Below are 6,310 nucleotides of genomic sequence, written 5' to 3' on the forward strand. Positions count from 1 at the left end.
CGTTGAATTGTGACTTAAATCAAACGTCTTAAGCTTGTGGCGGCAATCCTTTATTTTGGAGGTGGATTGAAGTATTTTTAAAGTAGAACCTGCATTAAAGACCTCACCGGCATTATGGATCGGGTATATATACTTCGATACGATCAAAAATGGTCGTAGACCCAAAGTATGTTTGAATGAAATACATTTCAAATAAATTGGAATAGATTTAGCCCGTTCCGTCTGTGTGCTGGTGCGAACGATAACTCTCGAATTTCTATAATTTCTATAAAAAAAAGATTTGTGGTTTTAATTTATATACAATTATTATTTTTGGGCTTCTTTATGTTGATTTACAATAGAGTGAGTTGAGAAAAGTCAGAAATTTTACACTAATGAAGGCTTTACCAACCCTTTAGGTCAATAACGCATGCATGCCGCTCTACGGGGTTAGTGAAATGCCAGGGACATGAAACAGATTCGGATTTTTGGTGGTCACGTTCTTGTAAAAAAATCAATTGCGCCCATGCTTGAATAACATCTTTTTGCTGGGTGTCGGTCATTTCCTTCCACAAATGTAGTTTATGGACGTGTCTCGAACAGTGTTGCAAACGTCCATGCTTCCTGTAATAATATAATAAAAACTTTAAGAACCCTTGCTGGCATTAATTGAAACGACTGATGAGCTTAAAAAAATAATTTGTAATCCTCTTTACAACGACATAAAGTTTTTAGAGGACACATCCATGCTTACTGACATAAGGCTCCAAAAACTCTTACGTGGGCCAAATTAATGGGCCGATTCCGTATTGCGAGGCAAGTCGTGTCGCGTTGTCAAATGCAATTTTTCGATTCCGTATGGCAATATTCGCCTGACGCCGTCAAATTTTGTCGCCGTAATATTCATTTTCCGGCGACAACAAATTAGCTGGTAGGCACGACCCAGATAGCATTTAGAAGACTGTTTTGTCAAAAATCACATTGAGGAGTCTTTTTAGAGTCCTTTTGGTGATCAAAAATTGATTAAGTCGCTTGTGTGATCAGAAAGGGACTCGAAAGTGACTCCCTGTAATGATTAAAAAGAGTTCAATTTAAAATACAACAACAAATGTGTAGCAATCAAAAATAAATCATTGAGGTGTTTAAAATGTGACAATTTTTTGTTATTTATTGTCACATTTTGATCATCTGGAAGATTGAAAAATGCTTAATCAAAAAAGGGTCATACAGGTGTTTGAAAAGTGATTATAATTATGTATACTCTGATCATATTTTGAACAGTTAGGTGATTAAAAACTGATTGCTTTGTTTTATTTTTATTTGGTTGTAAATAAAAAAATAAAATTCTCATATACACTTTCTACAAAATTTTGATATAAATGTAACGTATAATATTAAAGGTACAGACAAACACAAGACAACAGGTTTTGCCAAGTGAAATGAAGAAGCAGTATACTAACCACCAAGCAACATAAAGGATAATTAAAAGACATAACAAAGCAGAAAAGACTATAAAACAAAGGAAAGAAACAAAGAAGAATAAAAAGAAATTTTTTTTAATTTATTTCGTCTAACAAAAAGACTCATAAATGACTCCCTAAAGACTCATAAATGATTATAAACATGACTCTAAAAAGACTCGAAAAAGGGTCCGAAATTAATCAACAAAACACCAATAAATGATTGAAATACGACTCGAAAAATACTCATTTGTGATTTGTTTAGAAGAGTCGCCTGAGGTTATGTTTTCCTACCGACAAAGGAGTCATTTATGATCAGAAAATGAGCTCATATTCTAGCTTTTTAATCGTGCAGTCGGATCAAAAAAGACTCGAATTTGATTAAAATTTTCAAAAAATGCTGACTGGGGATAACCAACTAACATTGGTCCAACCTTTGTACATCCTATTTTCTCCCAAATTTAAATCAATTTCGAAGACTATTACGGACAAGACCTCCATTCACTTTAAAGCTTCTTCTCGGATAGTATAGAAAAAAATATAAATTCCTTCTATAATTTTATTGATTTTGAATTTTAGATTGGTCAAATATGTATGTGTGTATTTGTATGTCATGATAACAAAGACAAAATTTGTCAACCCGTTTTGACAATAGGTGTGTCTTTTTACTTACTAAATGTTGCTGAAACATTTTGTTCAGCAACTTTTCCTTTATACAACTGTCAAAATTTGCAACATTCGTAATAATTATTACTAATTATCACGTAAAAAGACACAGCTAATGAAGTGTTGTCAAAGCTTGGTTTAGAAAAAAATTGTAAACATATGATTGCATAAGGTTACCCTTTTTATTGTACCATGGTTGTTATACAACTACCAAAGTCATTGACACCTCAGTCCACAGTCTTTTTTTTTTTCGTTCCCACGCCGCTCACACCCGCCCCTGCCGGCCGACGTAGGGAGCACGTACACACCATGGACCGGTCAATGGCGGGTTAGTTGGGGATAAAACTACCGGCTACAAATTATATCAGCCGATATAAAAATTTAATTACAAACTAGAACAACAACATAATTTAATTAGGGAAATTAATAAGTATTTACATTAAAGGCTCTTTAGGCTGAATACTACTGGTTCCGCTGAGGGAGATGTAGTTTGCCGCTAAACAGAGCTCAATTTTTTAGAATGAACGAGGGTGATAGATATAAATTAAAAATAGTTTCTGCTCATTAACTGTGTTCTACTGTTCCGCAGAGGGAGTTGTAGATATACATATGCTGAGCTGAAGAACCCTTCACAGGCACAAGTAGTTTACAGAGCAATAGATACTAAACTAAGTTACTAAAAATGTTAATACTACATTAAAGAGGATTGGCAACCTGCTTGTTTATACATTATGAATGCAATATTAATTTTTTAAGGTATGTAATGGTTCAGTTAAAGGTATCGTATTATATATGTTATTGTATATATCACACAATGAACGTAATGGGTTATTATCTTCATAATTAGTTTTTATTATCTTCATAATTAGTGAAAAAGGCACTCCATTCCCTACATTTTATGCGCACTCAGGTGCGTTCCAACGAATGACATCCATTTGAAAAAGGCACAACGTTCGTTACATTTTATTAGCAGTTGTGAGATGTCCACACAAGTACATAAGTTTGTTTGTACATCCAAAAATTTGTTATAAAAAAATAGTTTCTGAACTTTTGCGGTAACTCATGAGAAGAAAATTTCCTAATGGAGAGCTGCTGGAGTACGTGTCAAAATCGTAAATAGTGATGGGTAGACAATATAAAAACCCCTTTATCAGATGAAGCAAGAACAGTTCAGCTTGGAGAGCGGAGGAAACAAACTCAGTTGCGATTGAATTTAATGAAGCAATTTCATAATTTGTGTTAATGTTTACTGTTTAGAGGTGTATTCGGGCACTCATGCAGGATACATGTCTAAGCTTCAGCTTGCATTTAACAGAGTAATGCGCTACCATATTCCCGTCGACTCTTTTATCATATAGCACTTTTTGAAGTTTTATCAACTACAGGCTTTTGTTATTGTTCTACAATTTGTCAACAACAATCGCCTCTGTTTTTAACGAATCATTTTACTTTTTGCCATTCGGTCCAAATAAATCAACTAATCATACCAAGAATAAAGTCACATATGATGTGACGGCCCCTTAAAAAACGCCAGATTTATCTGATAAGGAAATCCCCTTTTTAAAAAAGCGCCATCTATTGGAAAAATATCACAATGACATCTGAAGTTACAAACATATAGTAACAGAGTTGTAAAGGATTTGGGACAACCCTTTTTAGATTTCTAGAACACTATTAGCACATTTTTTTGAATGTCACCTTCAATTCCAACCTGATTGCAACTCATATCATACGTCATTTAATTGTCAAGGTGAATAATTCGAAATTGTCATAAAACAAGTTTAAGGTGTAAAAGTACAGTCAATTTAAAAAGTAACTGAAATTAAAATAAGAGTTATTGACAAAGGAAAATATCACAAAGAGGAAATTCTGACTTAATTGTATCATCTGTTATATATCATTGCAAATACATCTCGGGTAAGAACACAGTTTTTGGTGTTAACACCAACAGAAAAATCATAAGCACATATCTTATAAAGAGATATTGAAAAATGTTATTTATTAATATCTAAATAGGATGTTGTGGTCATATTTATGAAACATAATCCAGGAACGACTACATTGAATTGACATTGACATAGGTTCCCGATGACCCTTATCCCGAGATGATTTCTTTTACCATTAATGGAATCTCAGCATTGACGGAAAGAATTAGTGAGTACTCAAGCCACCGAAAACTTTAACAAAGCAATAATAATCGTATTGAAACGCATCCAAAAAATACTGCATTTTTGAGTAAAAAAACTGTAAATTAGATCCTGATATTTAGTTCAAGATCCATTGGACTAACCTAAATCCGAAAATTGAGAATACAATAAGTCAATTAAGTTGAAATTTCATTAAATTTGCCCATATAAACATTCTTCTGCACTTCAAGCCTAATTTTAGGCATTAAATAAAAAGAATGAGTGTAAAAAGAATTTTACCTGGACATGAAAGAAAAATACTTGAATTAATTAAATGAAATGATAATCTAATATGCTATCATTTATATAACACTAGACACGTGGTTTTTATATCTTTGATTGCATAAATGTTTACATGTCCATTTCATATTTCATTATAAAGAAACATAAATTATTGAAAATCCACATATATAATTATTCATAGCCTAATTTAAGGCATAAACAAATATTTTTGATCAAATTAATGATACAAAATTAATAAAATTGTTAGAAAATATATTCACGAATCTGATACATAGATTACTTTAATAGCTGTTACGTAAAAATTGTAACAGGTAATATTAAATAAATCGCCCAAAGTTATGTGGATATTTATACTGTTTTGAATTTTACGATATTTGTTTGGTACTGTACAAAACAAATAAAAACTATTCTACACTAAACAACTAAATATTGTTCTTCAACCATAGCTACAGTGCGTTTTACTTATTATTGCCTGCATTTATACTGTTTGTGTGTAACGTATGTAGAAAAAACTAACATAGATTAAGTATAAACTTAAGATATTCAAAATTATAAAGAAATGAAGTATAATATATACATTTTTCAATGAAATGAAAAAAATATATAAAAAAATGAGTTGCTAAATTGATTTCGATGAGAGGGTAGTGCTGTAAGGGAAGTAAAAGGCATGTTAAGGGAGATTTCTTAAAAATATGATTTTTTAAACAGGCTTAGAAATCTCAAAGGATGATCTCAAAGGGTCATGCAGAGGGTGGGCAGCCTAGTACCAATGACATCTGGTACCAATTCATGACATCAACATAGTATCCGAAAAGGAAATAACGCTCATTTTGATTAGATATTGTCCGTCCGAATATCCTACTTCAAATACTTCCATTTTGTAATGTCAAATTTATGTTGGCTAAATAACAATGAAGATAAAGTTTACCACCAGGCACTTTAAAAATAATGTAACAGGAAGGAAGCGGAAAGAATCCCCCCATAACCGGCGAGCTCAAGCCGCAGCAAAAAGCCCAGAGTGCCACCGCTTTGTTCACCACCTATCCGTTACATATGGCGCCCATCGTTCGAGCATTTTAAATGCCGATTACCTTTGTTTTAAATCCCTCGATTGTTTATGTAAGTCCCATAAAGCTATTCTGTAGTGCTATATCTGAGTTGCTACAACTCATGATAGGTTTTAGAAACATTGGAGAGCAGTATGGAACTGTAATTGTTACTGGTGGTTAGAGTAAGTCGTGATCTACAGAACCATGAGTCTGAGATCATATGCTGCTCTACCGTCCGTTAGCAAGAACAGTCTCATAATGTTCACTATTTGTTTGTGTTTTGTCAAGTCCGAGTATCCCTTTCAAAATAGAGCCAAAGAAAAAGTCAATAATTACATCACAACCAATCATTTATTATTTTTTTTTTTTGGATACAATAATTTTATATATTTTTATAAAAAAAAAAATATAAAATAATTAATACAGAAAATAGCTTCCAATATTTATTTTTTCTTAACTAATTAAATTTAGTTGAATTACAAAACTTTATGTTGGTAGAAAAGCTATTAGATGTTGTGTGTTTTTTTCTCCTTTGCTTCCAACACAGTGCTACGAAACTCATCCTCAATTGAATCTGAAAAGAAAAGAAAGAGAAAATTAAAAAAATTAATATTGCTATATAAAAAAATTATTTGATACATTTATATCTACAAAGTCGATATTCAAATTTAGGAATTTTCATATATAACACATTTTCAAACAATTTTCAATTTCAACGGATCTTCTA

The 6,310-nt window shown here is 32.1% G+C and overlaps 1 long non-coding RNA gene across 1 annotated transcript; it reads right to left on the reverse strand.

The window, feature by feature from the left end:
• Positions 1-286: 286 nt before the first annotated feature.
• On the reverse strand, positions 287-1,032 carry LOC141392986 (uncharacterized). The gene is made up of 2 exons (XR_012409946.1): positions 734-1,032; positions 287-603 (listed from the first exon to the last, which is right to left on the reverse strand). It is a non-coding gene; the product is annotated as an uncharacterized lncRNA (long non-coding RNA).
• Between the last annotated feature and the right edge of the window lie 5,278 nt (positions 1,033-6,310).

The sequence above is a fragment of the Musca autumnalis genome, unplaced genomic scaffold (assembly GCF_047663935.1).
Source record: "Musca autumnalis isolate F117 unplaced genomic scaffold, ASM4766393v1 scaffold_2, whole genome shotgun sequence".
Lineage (NCBI taxonomy): Eukaryota > Metazoa > Arthropoda > Insecta > Diptera > Muscidae > Musca > Musca autumnalis.